Source organism: Taudactylus pleione, unplaced genomic scaffold (assembly GCF_031769625.1).
Source record: "Taudactylus pleione unplaced genomic scaffold, aTauple2 ptg000201l, whole genome shotgun sequence".
Classification (NCBI taxonomy): domain Eukaryota; kingdom Metazoa; phylum Chordata; class Amphibia; order Anura; family Myobatrachidae; genus Taudactylus; species Taudactylus pleione.
Window position 1 is genome coordinate 15,064,276 of NW_028284603.1, and position 19,395 is coordinate 15,083,670.

The 19,395-nt window shown below is 42.6% G+C and overlaps 1 protein-coding gene across 1 annotated transcript in view; it reads right to left on the reverse strand.

Moving 5' to 3' along the window:
* PRKCE (protein kinase C epsilon) overlaps positions 1-19,395 on the reverse strand; it is a 432,697-nt gene that overhangs the window by 303,982 nt on the left and 109,320 nt on the right. The window lies entirely within an intron of this gene.

The following is a 19,395-nucleotide window of genomic DNA, read 5'->3' on the forward strand; positions in this document are numbered from 1 at the left end:
ACAGTGCAGGTAGGGATGGCAGCACCACCGCAGCATCCTAATCCTCAGGATGCTCCAGGGTGCTGTACAGGCTGCCGGTTGCATGTTTGGAGAGAGCTGCAGGTTGCCGTTCCAGGCACCCTGTTAGTCAGATGCAGAGACCGTGGAGCAGCTTCGGTGCCGCCCACAGAGCAATGCGCTTTGTGCACCGACACCGCTCGCACCTCCCGAGTTACAGCCCTGCCACTTATTGTTATACTTCTACTAACTGCTCATTCTGCCAACAGTAACCTATGAAGTGAGTTCCAGTGGGCTGCCTCGGCTGGTACTTTCATGGGCAGGATGAACAAGACGTGAAACTATTCATGCAGCGTGTTTTGTACTAGACAATTTTCATTTATCCATTTATGTCTTCCACATATTGCTCGGCTCACACATTGTAACCTATGTAGTGCGCCCAAGATGGCTGCCTCGCCTTGTATGCTTGTGGGTCGGAAAAACAATGCATGGATCTGATGAGCTTGTAGGATCCTGCATCTCGCTTTTGTAGCTTCCGCATTATGGGCCAGATTCAGATCTGCACGCATTGTCGATATTTACATAGTTTGTGCAATTGTTAGCCATTGTACACGCGTGTAAGCCGCACTGCGCATGCGTAGCGATTGTTCTGCGATCACGTACGCACAGAGGAGTCACTCACAAAGTGAATGACAGGTAGTCAGCGTTTGGGGGAAGTAATGCGGGGTGGCTAGGAAAACGCAGGCGTGTCTGACTGATTAAACACCATTTTCAGGGGTGCATAAATTAGCCACTGAGTTCCTGCTCTCAGCAGGCGAGCCCTCTGTGTGTCTGGAGACCCGCTGTGTCTGCGGCATCTTAAGGTGCCCATCCACTAGACGATTAAGTTGAGCGATTGAACGATAACAATATCGTTAGCGTTCAATCGTACATAAATCATTTGCAAATCGTTTTCAAAAATGTCTAAAGTGATCAGCGATGGGCGCTCCCACTTGTCGTTTAGACATCTATCATCGGGCAAACATGCTGGACAACCTGACGATAACATCAGGTTCAGCATGTTTGCAGATGATTGATTGTGCCTACACTGACCGACTACTCGATTAAATGTCGTAATCGTGCAGTCGTTTTCATGTCTTTAAGTCAGGTATGGGGAACCTCAGGCCCGGGGGCCATATAAGGCCCTCTGAGTCATTTGGTCTGGCCCTTTGAGCTTTTTTTCTGCTAGCCTCATCTGGCTAGTAGCGTGCCTAGAATGGCACCCTGCAGCCAGAATCTATGCAGCAGTGCCGCCTGGAGCGTCCTTAGGACGCTTCAGACAGTCACACCGCTGCCCTTACAGCTTCCCGGGGCATCCTCAGGATGCTCTGGGCATTGCTTTAGTCACCAGTGATTGTGGCCCCACACCTGTGTGACGTCACGTGGGTTTGGCGTGGCCTGCACCAGGCCCGTGAATAATGTTATACATATCAAAATGGCCCTCGGCAGAAAAAAGGTTCCCCACCCCTGCTTTAAGTAGATGGGCACCTTTAGACTTACTCAGAACACTGATGTCCGCCTGATCTGCGTCCCATGTTTCCGGTTTTGTGCGTGAGCAGTGGATGTTAGATGCTTTCAGTGGGCGTCTCTAAGCACTGGCCCGTGAGTCATTAGCATATTTTCACAATTGCAATCGGTGAGATGGCATTGCCTATTCCACACAGTGTAAACCTATGTGGTGCGCCCAAGATGGCTGCCTCACCTGGTACTTTTGTGGGTAGGATAAATAATCCTTGGATGATCCAAAATGGCTGCATCAACCCTGTTTTATGTTCATTGTTTTCTGTATTTACTGCAAATCTAAACATCTGTATTATGTTCATCATTTCAGTAAAGCACCATGAGTCCTACTGGAGAAAAGCACTATATAAATAAAATTAGTATTATAATAAAATGTTGAAAAATGTTCATGGTTGTTTGTCTTTAGGGGCCTATCCATTAGCAGATAAATTTGAAAGATAAACAATATATATCGTTCAGCCGTTCAATTTATCTGTCATGGATAGGCCCTCAACGATGACAGATGCGTACTCCTGCGGCCGGCAAATTGTGTCTTTCGTCTCTCCAACATGTTGGTCACTCATCGCTTATCGCTGACAGATATTAGAAACAGTGAACAACGAACAATATTTTTAATGAAAATTAATAGAAACATAAAAAAAATCCACTCCCCGAATGATGTCATGCAATATCGTTCGTCGTTTGCAAAAATCTGTCATGTACATGACAGATATCTGTCACTGCAGCCCCAGGAATTTTCAAGGGATAAATCTTTTGTCTTTCAACGTAGAGAAAGATCTGTTAATGGATAGGCCCCTTTTGAATGATCTTTTATGATTTATACTTTATTTTATTATTTTTTTATTAAGGTGTTTATTTAAAAAAAAAAAAAAAAAACATTTAAAGAGAACTTTTCATCAGACCAAAAAATATGAAATGTTGTTTGTTTATTTAAAAAAACAAAACAAAAACATTGTGGCTTTAAAGCTGCTGTGTTACTACAAGTCCCAGCAAGACAAGATTTATTTTTAATTACATCCACCATTGGGCGCTGCCATTTTTCTGCACTAAAAGAAAGTTGATGAACCTGTCTCCTCCCTTTAATGTGCATACTGGACTCACTTGTATTGAACCAGTATCGATCATATAAACACGCAACTGCACAATAAGCAGATAACACATTTACGGTGTCTTACATCTGCAGAGTTCATTCTAAATTCATCTTTGAACATGTCTGCATTTGTATAAACACTCAGGAGTATTAAGGATAAGGGGTACAGGCCATGTTTGGCAGGAGCATGCTCACTCCTAGGAAACATGACATAAGACTTTTTTAGCACATCGACTTCTCTGCGTGTTTGCATTTGCAATTTTGCATGTTAGTCAACATGTTCAATACACCTGTATGATATAAAGACCAGATGGCAATGAGAGTCGAGCTGTTGGTATTATGTAAAAGAATACTAAGGCCCTAATATGAAATGTTCCGATATCAACCAAATACACTCTTTATCACCCATGCAAGTGACACCCCTGCACCTCCATGCAACTGTACCACCGCATGCAGTAAGTGCACCCACCTGCAACTGCATCCACACATCCTGTAACTACCCCCACTGCACCCTGTAACTACCCCTAATGCAAGTGTGATACGCCTGCACCCTGCAACTTTGTGACTGCAAGGGACATTACTGTGTGGCATAAAGTGTAAGGGGAATTACTGTGTAACCTAATGTGTATGGGGCATTACTGTGTGGCATAATGTGTAAGGAGAATTACTGTGTAACAATGTGTATGGGGCATTACTGTGTGAAATAATGTAAAAAGGGCATTACTATGTGGCATAATGTGTAAGGGGCATTACTGTGTGGCGTAATGTGTAAAGGGCATCACTGTGTGGCGCAACGTGTCTCCCTATCAGACTCTCCACCTCTCTACAAATCTTCAAACGAGCTCTCAAGACCCACTACTTCATCAAAGCCTTCCAGCTCTCATCCTAACCTGCTGCTCCATGCTTCTTCCTCACTGTCTACCCCATTTGTGTCACCCTTGTCTGTCTGCCCCTCCCTTCAGAATATAAGCTCTCACGAGCAGGGCCCTCTTCCCTCATGTGCTTCTCCTTCCATTACTCATACGTTCGTCTACTCCAAACTCCCCACAAGGGCACCTAACACTTGGTTGCTGACACCCTGCTGCTTTTTTGAGTGTTATGATCGCTATTGCAGCAATGTATATAAACTATGTCCTTGACCTGCATTGTTTGCTCATTTATGTACTTTGTGAGGCATTGTGGAACCCTTGTAGTGCCATATAAATGATAATAATAATAATAATAATAATAATAATAATAATAATAATAATAAGGGGTACTACTGTGTGGCGTAACGTGAATAAGGGACAATATTGTGTTCTGTAATGTGAATTGGGGCTTCTTTTGTGTGGTCATGCCACAACCCCGTGAGACCATGTCCCTTTTTTTGGTTGCGGAGCGTTGTAAGTATTTGTGGAGTGTTACTCCAAGCCATTAACCAACTCAAAACTATTATATACGATCAGTACATTTACTTTATTCAGACTCTAATTTTATTAAAATGGATCATGAAATTATTCTGCAAATCATTTTTACAAAGCAGTAAGATCATGTACTTTGACCTCTAGTGACTGCTGTATTGCTATTTACTGTAAACCAACATTACTTTTAGAGATTGCGCACTGTGCAAAATACAATCGTAACTGTGTTGTGTTTTCAGCATTTCCCGTACAAATAAATAATTAAGCAGCTCACACAGAATCCATTAGGCCACTAGATGGCAGGATTGATCATTTTTCAAATCACATTCTTAAAGGTCAAAAAGGTACAGTATTCCTCAGTCAGTGAAAAGCCTCAGACGCATTTGTGTCTTAATATAAACTTCTCTTTGTAAATTGAGCTTGCAAAAACATAACAATATATGAAAAGAGAAAACAGTCACAACTTTCGCTGTAGCTCTGGGGGAACTACCATAAAAATATGACTTGGCTGTAAATAGTAAGATTTAAATAGTGGCGTATTTAAAAAATAATACACTATACACAACGATTAATAATACACAAGTGGGCAACGTTTCTTTTTTTTTAAGTACAAATAGATATTGAGCGGTAAAGTACATGCATTAAACCAGAGGTTCCCAAAAGAGGTCCTCAAGGTTCCCCAACAGTTCAGGTTTTAGAGATATCCATGGTTGAGCAAAGGTGAATTAGTACCTCAGCCAATTTGATTTAACCACCTGTGCTCAAGCATGGATATCACTAAAACCTTAACAGTTGGGGAGCCTTGAGGACCGCGTTTGGGAACTTCTGCATTAAATAATACACAGACCCTCCAACATGACCCCTCCCATCAGGTACAAAATGCTCTGCTCCTGGATTTCCCACCTAATTTATTATTGCAGACACCTGTGCTGAAACACCTTTCTAATCAGTTAACTAGTTCAACACAGGTGACTGCAATAATAAATTAGGTGCGAAATCCAGGAGCAGAGCATTTTGTACCTGATGGGAGGGGTCATGTTGGAGGGTAGGAATATATTGCTGCCAATATCCTGCTCTGGATATGTCTGGTTATTATACACTTTAGAACATGCATAGCGCAAGCACCTAACATGTCGTCACACACATTGCTCACACCCAAACAGGAATGACCTCATCTGTGAATAGAACAATAAGCTGTATACAGACAGTTGTCTATTAAAATTAATCCATATCGTGCAGTGGTTCTCAAACTCGGTCCTCAGGACCCCACACAGTTCACATTTCCCAGGTCACACAGCAGGTGCACAGGTGTATTCATTACTCACTGACACATTTTAAAAGAGCTACAGGTGGAGATAATTATTCCCCTTGTGATTATGTGAGGAGACCTGCAAAACATGCACTGTTTGGGGTCGTCATGAGGACAGAGTTTGAGAACCTGTGATATAGTGAGATTATGCCTGAGGTTGAAGATTAAAATAAATAAATATGTAAACAAATTCAACATAAAAGGCAAATATTACAGTAAATAGGCTAATTGACATCAGGTGTAACAGAACAATAAAATGACCTTCTCCATCCCATAGAAGCAACAAAAAAAAACATTGGGGTAAATTTACTAAAGTGAGATTTTTCAGAAGTGGAGATGTTGCCCGTAGCAACCAATCAGATTCTAGCTATTATCTTAAATAAGGTGCTAGTTAAATGTTAAGTAGAGTCTGATTGGTTGCTATTGGCAACATCTCTTCTAAAACTCACTTCTAAAAACTCTCACTTTAGTAGATGTACCCCCCTGTATCAGAAATGGTCAAATATTAGTACCAAATATTGATCAAAACAGGTGGGACTCTCACACAAGTCATATACTTCTCATCTGCTAAGAGTGCTGAAACTAGCGCAGTTAGGACAATAACCATTCATATACTCCATACCATAATAAACAATTATTGCATATAATAAACATACACTGGCTATGAAGTGTAGTTTAAATGGGGTTCCGGACTATAGATAGATTGTCAACTTTTTACTATGTCTAGATATACACCAGATGTTAGACAGTCAATAGGTCGACTAGGACCAAAGGTAGACAGGGACAAAAGGTCAACATGTACAAATGGTCGTCGGTGTCAAAATGTTGACATGAAAATCACTGACACAAAAAATGGATGACACATGATTTTTTTTTGTATTATTTTTGTTTTTAGGGTTAGGGGTATGTTTAGAGTTAGGCACTTACCCCGATGGTTAGTTAGGCACTTACCCTGACGGTTAGGCACCAGGAGGGAGGGTTAGGCACTAGAAGGGTTAGGCACCAAGGGGAGGGTTACGGTGAAGATTAGGGCTAAAAAACATTTTGACCCAGTCGACCATTAGCTCCAGTCGACATTCGTCCATGTCAACCTTAAGTGTGTCGACATTTTGTCCCTGTCGACCTATTGACTGTCTAACCTCTGGTGTCTATCTAGACATTGTCTACCTTTTTACTGTCTGTTAATTCACACCCGTTTAAATGTGACCATCCAGTCCTTTGTATGCTCAATCAACATCCATAGTGCATCTGTTTCATAGTTGATGCTAAGTAGTAACGTAATTAATCCTATACTGCCTTGTAATTCTCAGTGACATGAACACAGATCACTGCAGACTATACATGTATGTTTCAGATATATGGCAACACTGAGTCGTCAATGATCTAGAGAAAAACACAGGACATGGTACAATTTAGACGTAGGCATTTTTTGGACAGCTCCCAAGTGCTGGCAGCGCCAGTTTTGATTAAGTGAAAAGATTAGTAACTCTGTCTTAGGTTTAATGAGTGTTCTCCATCTACTGCTGACTGTTCCCGGTAGTGTGAATACAATGTAGATGACATCATTGTGTGGGGCATAATTTGAGATTAATTTATTTACAGCTTGTGAAATTATTCTGCTGTGAGGCTGCAGTGTAGACAGAATTTACCTAAGGGTCATGGAAAACATCTATACACACAATTGTATTTTCAGGCTAAGCCTACACCAGCAATTTTCAGTACCACGATTGTGTCTGATTAATCTCATGGCTCAAATAAAATTATTTGTAAACAGTGGGAGCCACAATGAGACCAACTAGACATGGAATCACTAACGTACAAGATCGTAGTCTGCTCTCATGGAATATTTGGAGACCTCGAACAGGGAACCTTCCTGTCTGCAAAGCAGCCAAGTACATTCCGCAATATTGCAAATGCATGATCAAGTCTTCTCCGCCTATAGTGAACAGTGGTTGGGTGGGGATGTGATGCTACTATTAGCCTCATTATGCCCATTGCCTAAACCTAAAGGTGTATACACACGGGAAGACCATCAACGATAATGATATTATTGAACGATCTCCCAGGTTTGCTGGATGATCGATATCGATCATCCAGCACACCACCAACCCACCAACGATAGCCAACAACCCGCGATCAACATTATGGTCCATACGTGCCTGTGCATCGCAGCTCGTTGGTGGTTTGGAGGCACCGAAAAATGCACGATATGAACGATAACGATAAAATGCATATGGTGCATTTTAATCGTACAGTGTGTACATACCTTAAGAAAGCAGCCCACACTCCCTGAGAGTGCATTCCTGCAGTAATAAGGTCGGGGACATGTCACAAATTAATTGAACTCCAAATGGACAGGGGCATAAGGAGTCCTGATATGCTCTGTCCTGCCCAACTGATACAATACACTATTCTTGTTCATACTTTGGAATCGAGGCCTGAACGCGGGTAATTGTGAGTCAAACCAGACAGGTGCCATTACCAGTACGTCCTGCTGCAGAGAAACTAGGTAATATTATAATAAGTCAGGCTAGGACAAACCCCAGCAGCCACTTATCCAATATGCTAATGAAAACTGGCACTTTTTGGAAGTGCTTTCTATTTATTCCAGTTGATTGACTTCTTACCCTGCTCCTGTAAAAGATCCCAGGGTCTTCGGGATTTAAAGGACTCTTGAATTCTACGTTATTTTGCCCACCTCTGTAATAATGATGCCACAAAAGTCCTATTACGTTTAGGAAGGGTATTGCTAAGAGCACCAGCCACCACTATTTAATAGCAAAGAACAGAACCAAGCTGCAGGAACACAGTTATAGAAGCTGCAGAACATTGTCAACATAGTGAGGGAACTGAAGTCTGTTTTTTGTTGGAAATCTAAATGCACTTCTTGTGCCCAGCATCAGCTTGCTGGGCACAAGAAATAAATGTTCCCTTCGTTCCTTGGCAACTACGATATATCGCTTCTGTGGGGGTTACTCAAATCACTGTGTAAATATAATTACTGGGCAAATGGTCCTCTTTTCCACCAGCAGAAAAAGCATACTTGCCAACTGTCCTTAACAGTTATATGTTTTAAAGGTTTCTCTGTTGAAATATCCCTATTTTACAAACCACTATTCTGTTGTTGGGAGACCCTGATGGTTTTACCATCTAACTCTCAGACTGTGGTTTCTGGTTTGCATGTATTCTCCTCCTCACAACGTGGAACTGCATCCGTATAACCATATAGCCCCTCCCCTAGTAGCACAATCACTCGAAAAAATAGGTCACTGTATCCCACAAGATCAGTGCACTCCTCACCTGAAACAGCCTGTGCTGCTGTGAATATTCCAATGATTTGATTGGCTGCATGTTGATCTATTCCCACCCACTTGAAAACTGGGGACAGAATGAATAGGCAGCATATGGATTGAAAAAATGGTGCTCAGATCATAGTCAATCACAGCTTAAAAATAAGATGGCTATTTGAGTGCCTGATGCAGGGGCATCTTTAGAGAGGAGGGGGCCCGTGTGCATTCCCCATCCGGGGCCCCCTCCTAACGCAGCTGGCCAGCCCCGGATCATTAGTAGACTCTGGACACCAGAGTGTGCCCGGAGTCTACTGCGCAAAACTTTTTGTACAGCGCTGACACGCGGCGCAGGACCTCGGAGAGGTAAGTTTGAAGTAATATGGGTGCAGGGTGTGCGGTGTGGGCCCCCCCTGGACCCGGGGGCCTGTGTGCACCACACACCCTGCACCTATTATAGATACGCCCCTGGCCTGATGAAAGGAGATCCAGTCACAATACCGACAGTCAGGATGCCGGCGCTTAGAATGCCGGCGCCGTTATTCCGACATCTTTCACAATCCTGTTGCCAGCATCAGTGGCGTCACAAGGGGGGTGGGAGCCGCACCCAGGTGTCACCCGCCGAGGGGTGACACCAAAGTGCAGACTCCCCCTCAGTGACAGGAGCCGGGTCCTGCACTGTAGAATTACGTGTAGAACTTGGCTCCTGTCACACTAAGGGAGCCGGGACTACTAGTACACTGGTCCCTGGGGGCAGCCCGCACCTCCGGGTCCCCCCGGAGAAGCTAAAACTGCGTTCGGAAATGTGGTCCCGCCTCACCCATGAAACCACGCCCCCTTGTCATGAGACCATGCCCCCTATTTCCCAGCGATGCTGTGCACATTGCTTAGCTACCCGCATGTAAAGGTAGGGACACCACTGGCCGGTATCCCGATGCTAAATACTGGGGTTGTGGGGAGGGTTAGGGACTAGGGGGAGGGTTAGGGTTAGGCACTAAGGGGAGAGGGTCAGGTTTAGGGTGCGGAGAGGGGGAAGTTAGGTTTATGCACTCGGGTGGGATGTTAGGTTTAGGCACCGGAGAGTGAAGGTTAGGGGTAGGGAGAAGGGGAGGGTTAGGATACTGACAGACAAGTGTTGGTATCCTAACCCTGTCAGGAAGCCAGCGTTGGGATTCTGACCGCTGGGATCCCACGCGTTGGCATCCTGTATCGAACCTGATGAAAGGCCAATACTGCATTGTGTGCTATTTATTACAGTAAAAAGCATCTCAATTAGTCAGTGCTCTGCTTTCAGTGGTCAGAAGAGTTCATGACTTAGCTACATGCATCTTTTATAAAGAACTAACCTGCAGTAACAATGGCTGAAATGTGATAAGATCCAAGAGAACACAAAAAGCCCTACAGCCCAGCAAAGGTCAGGTAACAGATTACATGAAGTGATTATACCATTACCATCTACTTTTACACCATTCCCTGGAAATTCAAGGAAGAGTTACTTTAACATGAAATGTACATGGTGAACAGAATATGTGAATATGATTTATAATATTGGCAGAGAGTTGTGTTATTGCCGCTGGCATTACATTTCCTATGATGCTTTTACAGCAGGAAATAATTCTGGTCCAAGGAGAATTCATTTAGTTGTTACAGTAACCAAAGGATCTCCGGTGGCCATAGGTGTAAGTTGGCACACACAGAAAGATACAAATAGAAAATTGACCGTAACATCCTCAATGCATGGAGTGCAGCTAATGTGACCAAAGGTTAAAAGCAATATACATATATATGATATTTCCAGTGCATACCCAAATGTTGACTTGAACATGCCTACATTAGACCCTGATACATTGGAAAGTGGCTGCATTTCTCTTCTATATAAAATAAAAATGTATATGTTAATATAGTAACATTCATGTGCACTTATGGCAGAGGAGGCCCTTGTAAATGTACTGGGTGTAGCAGAAGAAACGCGTTAGTTCCCTTACATTCTGTCACTACACATCTAAGCCAATCACCTATTTAAGCATTTAGAGGCTGATTCTCAGGTGGGAGCAGGTGACTTTGCACCTTGACAAAACCATGCTGCACTGCAGGTGAGGCAGATTTAAATTGTGCATAGAGATTTTACTTCTACAGAGGAGTGTCCAAACCATACTTGCCTACTCTCCCGGGAGTCGCAGGAGGCTCTCTATTTTTCGGGTAACCCCCCGCACCCCGCGAAAGAGTAGGCAAATCTCCCGCATCACCCCCACTTCCTAGTGAAGTGGGCAGGATGGGGAGATTTTCCGAGACGTTTGCCGGTCTATATGGAGGGGGAATGAATCACGTCTTTTAGCCCCGCCCCTCCTTGCGGTCCCGCAAATTGCGGAGGTTTCCTATAAAGGAGACAGGGCCTAATGTCGTGTATTGTCTGGCCCCGCCCCCCGAAGATGAAAGAAGCAGGTCCTCTCCGGCTGCATCGGAATGCTGCCTTGCAAAGTCGGTAAGTGTGGTCCAAACTGTACTCTGAATTACAGTGTAATAATAAAGCTGTCCAGCATTTGTGGTCTACATGCAAAGACAGCAACTATGTACTCTGCATGCAAAATTAAATAATAATAATAATAATAATTAATTTGCGCCAGTTGTATTACAACTTGGTTTGTCCAGATGCAAAGTTACTTGCTATATTTTGGTTTGCACACAACTCAGATTCAGCCTCTTAGTGTATTTTCAGATTGCACACTGATTTATGACGAAGCAGATGGATGATTGTATATTTGCCAATTGCCCATAATTTGATGGGGCACGAAAATGGATTAAAACGGTTGACTCTGGCAAAGTTCCTATTTTGCAGATCAACTGAACCCCAAAAAAAACCACGCACACACATTCCCTCTCCTGGCTCACCCTCTCAACGTAGCATTATACATGAGTGCCCTAAAAAGTTTCCCAGCATCTGGTCACCATGGATAGCCCATATTACCTCCTCATCGTAGGAGGCTCACGAGATACAGAACAGTGGACAAATTGACTCAGTAGCCTTTCCCTTCCCTTCTTCCCTATATGAACTGATACAGTTCCCATTATAATGCACTTATGTATCAAGTATTCAATAAATGTGAATGAAAATTATTCTAAAATCTTGTATTCTATTAATGATTCAGAGAGAGAAAACGACAGCTCTGTGACGCACCATGTGTAACACATCCACTTATCAAACTCCCCTGCCAGAGTCATCTGCTGCTTTCTGTCCTGAGCTCTTTGATCTTCAAAGCCAACACCTGTTTCCAGTAGGCTTCCCTCTCCCAACTAAAGATATTCATATGGGACAATAAAAGTTACGAAAAGGATTTGTGGTTGCTAATCTACTGTATTAAATATTCAAATGATCTATAAGACACACAATAATAATATGCATAAACACAGATTCACAATAATAGTCATATATATATATATATATATATATATATATACATTTATATGCATAAACACAATAATAATCATATATACTTATATCCATAAACAGACACACAATAATAATCATATACACTTATATGCATAAACACAGACACACAATAATAATCATATATACTTATATCCATAAACAGACACACAATAATAATCATATACACTTATATGCATAAACACAGACACACAATAATAATCATATATACTTATAAGCATAAACACAGAAAGCAACTAAAAAACACCTCAGATAAATATTCCCCATCACTTTTCTACCCCCGAGATAACAATTAAGCGCTCTAAGGCTGCACAAAATTTGAAACAGCAAGGAAGAGCTAAAAGTCCCCATCACTGCAACTACTCATACCTGTGCCATCTGTCACATCAGACTGATTTCCACCATTACAATTCCTGTAGCTGTAAGTTATGGTAAAAGGCCATGGCCATTTAGCTGGAAGAGGGGAAGGATACTTTTAGAGAATATCACTGTATTTAAATTTGCCCGCTAGTTGAGTGGTCAGTGTCGACGGTCCCTGCAGCATGTGTACGGCCGGTCGGTGGGTCGCCCATACAGATATGCAAATGCATCAGCGCGGAAGTGCTGCAGGGGTGGACCTATGTCTGTAAACGACGCAGTTCACAGACGTATCGGGATATATCAGTCATCGGTCGAACAAACAAATGATATATCCCCAAGTGTGTACCCAGCATGTGTGTCAAGTTTATTCTTTTTTTCTCAAACTCTTACTACCATCGGTTGCAAACTTCTGCCTCTCTATAATCACTCCATTTCTAACGTGCATGTCGAGTGGCAGCCGGGGCTCACACTGCACCAAGCGATGAGACAGGCCTTAAGCCCCATACAGACGAGACGATCATTGTGAACGATATGAACGATAACTACATCTTTTATCGATATATAATTCGAATCGTCCAGTATGTATGCACTAAGCGATGAACGTTGCGCGCTCCCACAGGTCGTTAACGATATCCCCTGTCGTCTGTACATGCAGCTCAATCTGGGGATATCGTTAACGATGCCATGCAGCCAAATGCAGCATGGCCCTGCTCCCTCCCCCCCGTTGTTTGTCGTTGCCGGCATCGGTAAGTGTGTACGCACTTGACGATGCCGGCACCCTCGCTGGATCCTCATCGCTCTCTGCACACATTATCTAGTGTGTATGGGACTTTATCCAGAAGACTATACTGCCCTACAAAGGGCCGTGGGGTAAATATCAGGGACGTGCAGTCAGGGTAGGCAGAGCCTCCCGTCATGCTCCCTCTCCTATAATATACTCCCCTGTCATGCTCCAGAGTCATGATATAAAAACTGATATTATACATGTGTGCCTCCCCAGCCATTCACCTCACCGCATGTCACTGATAAATAAATACAGCGGTGAGAGGTCAGGACAGAGGGGGATGGTCAGAACGGGGTGGAGCAGCAGGGGGCAAATTACTCGGCATATGGGTCCCTTTACTGGTATAATATACAGTGGGGTGTATATTATCCCATACATGAAGAACCAATATTTTCCACAGCATAGTATTTCAAGACACACACATACATTATTAACTGTACAGCATCATTTACTAATATAGTACTACTGTCCGTCTCTTGTCATTCCTCTTCCTCACTGTATTTCTCTGCAAATATCTATATATTCTCATTTATTATAACCCACAGCCATAAATTTATGCCCACCTCCCTCCACTGCATATTAAATAATTACTTCTACTTCTACATATCTGTCAGCAAATCCATTGATGACAGAGCTTTCAGCTACTACTGATGACCTTGGAAACAGCATTTTATATTCTGTATGGTTCGTTATCATACAGCAATGTTTGAACCAGGCACGACATCCCAGCCATCCCAATAATTCAGTCCAGCAAGAGTAGCTCTACAGAAAGTACATGGTTTTAAAAAAAATGAAATAGACCCTCCTCCAGCAATAAATAGATCAGGAGCACTTATTGGGAGTAGGTGGGAATTATGTGTTTTGCAGGAAAAATGAGGAGAAGGGTAAAGTTATGCACATATTACCAGTTCTGGTCGTCTTTCAAGAACACAAGCCAGAAATCTGCTCGGGAACCTTAAGCTACAAACAATGATGCATACACTTACATCATGTGTGGGATCTTGTGAAATGCAGAACCTGGCAGCCAATCAGAAAGCTCACCTCACACCAGCAATACCCACACACTAGGTGTCAGATGCAGCATTACGTTCTCTTTGCAATTGTATTTTTAAAGGTTACCAGTCACTTTTAAGCAACGGAGGCAGCCATGTTTGAGCTAAACAATTTTATGAGAATAGAATGATGACTACAAACGCCTATACAGCAAATTCACTTTAAAAACAGATTATCTTCTATTACCATTTATAATTTAATCAAAACTGACACATCACCTGACAAGTGAAGGAAGCTATTCGGTGCGGAAAGCCAATATTGTTGAGACTGCAAACAATCATACAGGTTATTATTTCAGTCCCTAAAATGGCTGCCGTTATGTAGTTGAAGAAAAAAGTTTTTTTTGCATACCTACCAACACTGCAGGCAGCAAAGTCTATTATATAACCAGCCCATGTGTCATTCTAGCAGCTCCTCAGTAAGAGCTGGAAGGAAGATTTGGACTCCACCCCTCCCTCCCATCACAGCTCTCACTGGCTGATTGACACACCTCTCTTTTCCCCCAGCAAATTGAGAGCCCCCTGCTCCCCCGCCGGAGACGTTCCATATAAGGTGCCTTCCAACTTACACTACAAGCATTGAAAGCTCCCAATCCAAAGAGTCTGTCCTTGGGCACACACTGAGCGATGTAAAGAATGACAGAACAATCACTCGTTCCATCCTTCATTACACTGCATGGTTGATTGTCCTGATGACAGATTAAAATCCAAAGCATTGACTTGGATATTGGCTTATTTCATCCTTTGTCTAAAGTCCATTCAAGTGCCACTTTTCTTGCTTATAAATAAATATATATATACACATATATACACATATACACACACACACACACACACACATATACATATATGGGAGCAGAGTATATGCGGCACTCAAGGGCTTCAATAAAGCACGACACAAGTCTTCCTGTGGTCAACATTTCAGTGGCTGTGCAAATCCGTTGACCATTTGAAACGTTGACCACAGGAAGACTTGTGTCATGTGCTTGCTGGCAACGGGGTAAAGTTAACTCTATTACCAGGGAGAGTCCGGTTTACTGGATTGTATACATATACACATATATATAGGCTTGCCATATCATCCCTTTAATTCAGGACACATGTGAATCACAGACATGTAGGTTCTGTGGCTAATTAAAGCCAGGTGAAGGGGAGACTTTAATTCAGTAATAGAGAGTCCATGTTTTAGCAAGCATAAAATATTCTGAGGTTAGTTGTATGAGGATTTGCCAGCCCTTATGCAGTCTGTTTTCGCCTGGCATCACTGGGATTATAGATTAGGGAAGTGTTATGCAAATCTTACAGCTACAAGAGAGCTGAAGACAGAGTTCTGCAATCCAGGTAATACTGAGATAACCTTAGTAAAACTGTGACTCCCATCGCGGGGTCATAGACCCAGACACCAACATAGTCATATACCCAGGCAGCAACCTCTCACAGTTGTATCTGTAGCTCAAGCCCTATATTTTTCCAGAGCCCAAAAACGACAGTAATACATAAATTGCATGCAGATGTGGGTAACAAATCAGGAATAAAACCTGTAAAGTGCTCTGAGGCAGTTTCCTACATAAATCAGTAGGTGCATATTGTATACAATGGTGGAAAAAAGCATATTAAAAGTTCTCTGGCATAAAAAAGAAGGCTGGACACACCAAGCTCATACCCAGTTCATGGACACCCCATAGTGACTATATTATTTTTTAGACACTGTAGTAGTGAGCACATTATTTATGTATATTTCTTCCCACCGTGATCCTTACATCCATGTATCTATGGACCTGATTCATCAAGGATCGCTATTGCTAAAGCGTACGCAGACGGCCGATTGTTACGTACTGCGTGTGCATCGCAGAGCGCGTAGGCACCACTGCAAACGCACTGCGATCAAGAAGATCACGCAGAGCCATCGCAGTGTGATTGACAGGCAGTGAGCGTTTCGGGGTGGTGACGGGGGGGGTCGGCGAAACGCAGACGTGTCTGTTCGTTTGAACGCCGTTGCGTGGGCGTACATAAATTAGCCAGTGCGATTGCAAGCGCAGCTTGAGTACACTCGGCGTGCTACGAGGTTAGCAATTTCTAAATAAGGTCAGGGCCAGAGCCGTAACTAGACTTTTTGGTGCCCTGTACCAGGAAGAGCATTGGTGACCCCCTCACTTTTCAATGGGACATAATACACCCAAAAAGGGGAATGGCCTCATGGAGAAGGGCCAGGGAAGACATAGGGGAGGCCAGGAGATGCTGGGGATGAAATAAGAGGAAACTACAAGTGAGAATTATAATAAACATAAATTTGACAGGCCCAAACAGCGCCCCCTGACCTGTGGTGCCCTGTGCGATGGCACCGGCCGCACTACCCTAGCTACGGCCCTGGTCAGGGCTGCTGTAATTCTGCGTGAGGGAGCGATGGTACTTGATGTTACCGATGTTTGTGGTGGATTGAAAGGTATTACAGTTGTGAGATAGTGGGCGTCTCTATACTGGCAAAGCGACGGCATTGCGACTGCAATCATTAGCATTTTTCACAGCAGTCCTGCGTGCGATTACGGAACTGCGATCGCAATATCGATCCTTAATGAATCAGGCCCTGTGTGTGTTTCAGCTTCAACAGTTATACAGCCATTTTTAAAGAACACCTTGTAGGAACATGCGTGACTCCTGATATTGCATCCTCTGAGATCTCTTTTATATATTGTTCTATCACTTGCTCTATCTTATAAGACACATGACCCTTTTACTGTATTAACTGTTTTCGTTAGTACTGCTGTAACGCTAATCGGAAGATATCATCTTAAAGTTTATTTTTAAGATGCTCATTATAAAAAATATTGTTTCATATATGAATTAGGTTTATACTTCAAAAGGGGGAGAATTGAATTGTATACTTACGCCAGCAGCTCCCTTCTAAAGTGCTGTTGGCCGCAAGTGCCATGGAGGCCCATTACTTACCGCACATCTTGCACCGGGATTAGCTTTGTAAAGTGTCTAAATCCATGCAAACTACTGGGCGATAATTTGGCCGCCCAAAAGCCCGACTTTAAACAGATTTCTGCTTGCCACCATAGGAGGGTGCAAGCAGAAATAATAGGCACCCGTGCCCAGTGGTACAAACAATCCTGGGGTGCCAGTGATAATGCTACCAAATTTAAGCATAAAGCTGATAGCCTTTCGGGGTGGGGGTGGTGAAGGGTTGATGGGGGTTTCAAGTATATTTTTTATTCTCTAGCTTTGGGGTACTTGGGGCCGAGTAGGTGCATACAGCTTGATGTTTTTGATTATTAGCCGTGCTTATCCACTCATTTAAAAATATATATATTAATTTCAATATGGCTCTACAGCCAATGATATGAAAAGGGGCCACTTGCCTCTAAATGAATACAAAATGCATAATAACATGCCCAGCACTTTTCAACTGTGGTTAAATTGCATGTGATCATATATCAGACACATGCCCAAACTAATACCAAATATATACAATTTCACATGTGGTTTTTGCTGCAAACACAACATCTGGCCTTACTCAGGGAGTAACGGCTGAAAACTGTGCAATACACTTTTACTATAAGAACCTGCTCTTGCAGATATTAAACAGTACAAGATCTGTATGTCAGTTTTGCATGGGAACGAAACTTCAGTGAAGTTATGGCGTTACAGAACAATAAAAAAAACGGTTATACAAGAAATTCAACAACTTCCTCTTTCTTGTTGCAGTTGTTATCGAACTACCAAATAAAATCCTACACAAATACTGCAAGATCTGGCAAAAGCATCCTTAATAATCCATAGACGGCAGACAAATTTCATAATTCCTCTATTCACAATTTCACATGATTTCATCTGGGATTCAGAGGTAAACTTTTCATACAACACAACACAATCTGGAAAACAAATTGGTAACAAATACAATTGTTCTTTTAATAATTAAGTTATTTATATAGCACACATTACCCCGCGCTTTCCAAAAATATTTCTAGTCATTCGGTCTCCCCAGTGGAGCTCGCAATCTATATTCCTTATGACATGGAAAAACATGCACACTAGGGTTATCTTTTATCAGACGCCAATTACTCTACCAGTATGTTTTTGGATTGTGGGTGGAAACCGGAATACCTGGAGGAAATGCACACAACAGGGAAACATACAAACTCCAAACAGATAGGGACCTAGATGAAATTAAACTCATGGTGTGAGGCAGCACCTTACTACCCACAAGTGAAAAAAGCTTGGGACCATTAACCACTAAAACAACCTCTGGGAAAAAAAACTTGGGCCCAGATTTATAAGTTGCAATACTGGTGCAGATTGCAAATGTTGTTGCAGTTAGTATTGGCTATTTGCAACAATAGGATATGAAGCTTCGGGGTAATTTATCATGGAACTCCACCCGGGATGTTGCATCTGAGAAAAGATGCTGTCCCGCTGAATATATAACCGTTTACATTACAAACATAACACATTTCTTTCTATGCACATGTGTGCCGTGGCATGGCTGGGTCTGAATCTGGCTATATAGTGATAGGGGGCGCTATCACTATAATAGTAGCCATGTCATTGCTCATCCGCGGCACACATAGAAGACGATTACCAAAAAGCGAAGGGAGGTGCTCCAGGTAGGGATTAGAAGATCCCGCTCTATCTGTGCTTCCAGAATAGTGGAAATAATGAACACTGGGGGAGATGTACTATAGCGGCTCTTCTTGCTTCACCTCTTTACAGGCCCTTGAATGTCACGTAAATTCCATCATAGCTTATACGTACGTAGGGCTAAGGGAGTAACAACAGCGTACTGTATATTCTATCTCTAAGGTAATGGTTTTAAAACACTACTCTGATCAAACTCCATCAATCAGGAAGATCTATCTTTATAACAAAGATGTCATCATGTCTGAGTAAGCCCAAGATGTCTGCATTTGCCTCCTATTGGGCTCAGGCCTCGCAGGATGAGCGTAGGATATTTTTTTTTACATTTCTGAATATATAAAATTCATACATAATAACTTTAATTCCCTTAATTACTCATTATATGGAATGTGACATAAAATACTTAAATCCCCTTTTTGTCATGGTGTGTAATGCCATCAATCACCTCAGCCTCTCACATGCCAAACAAAATA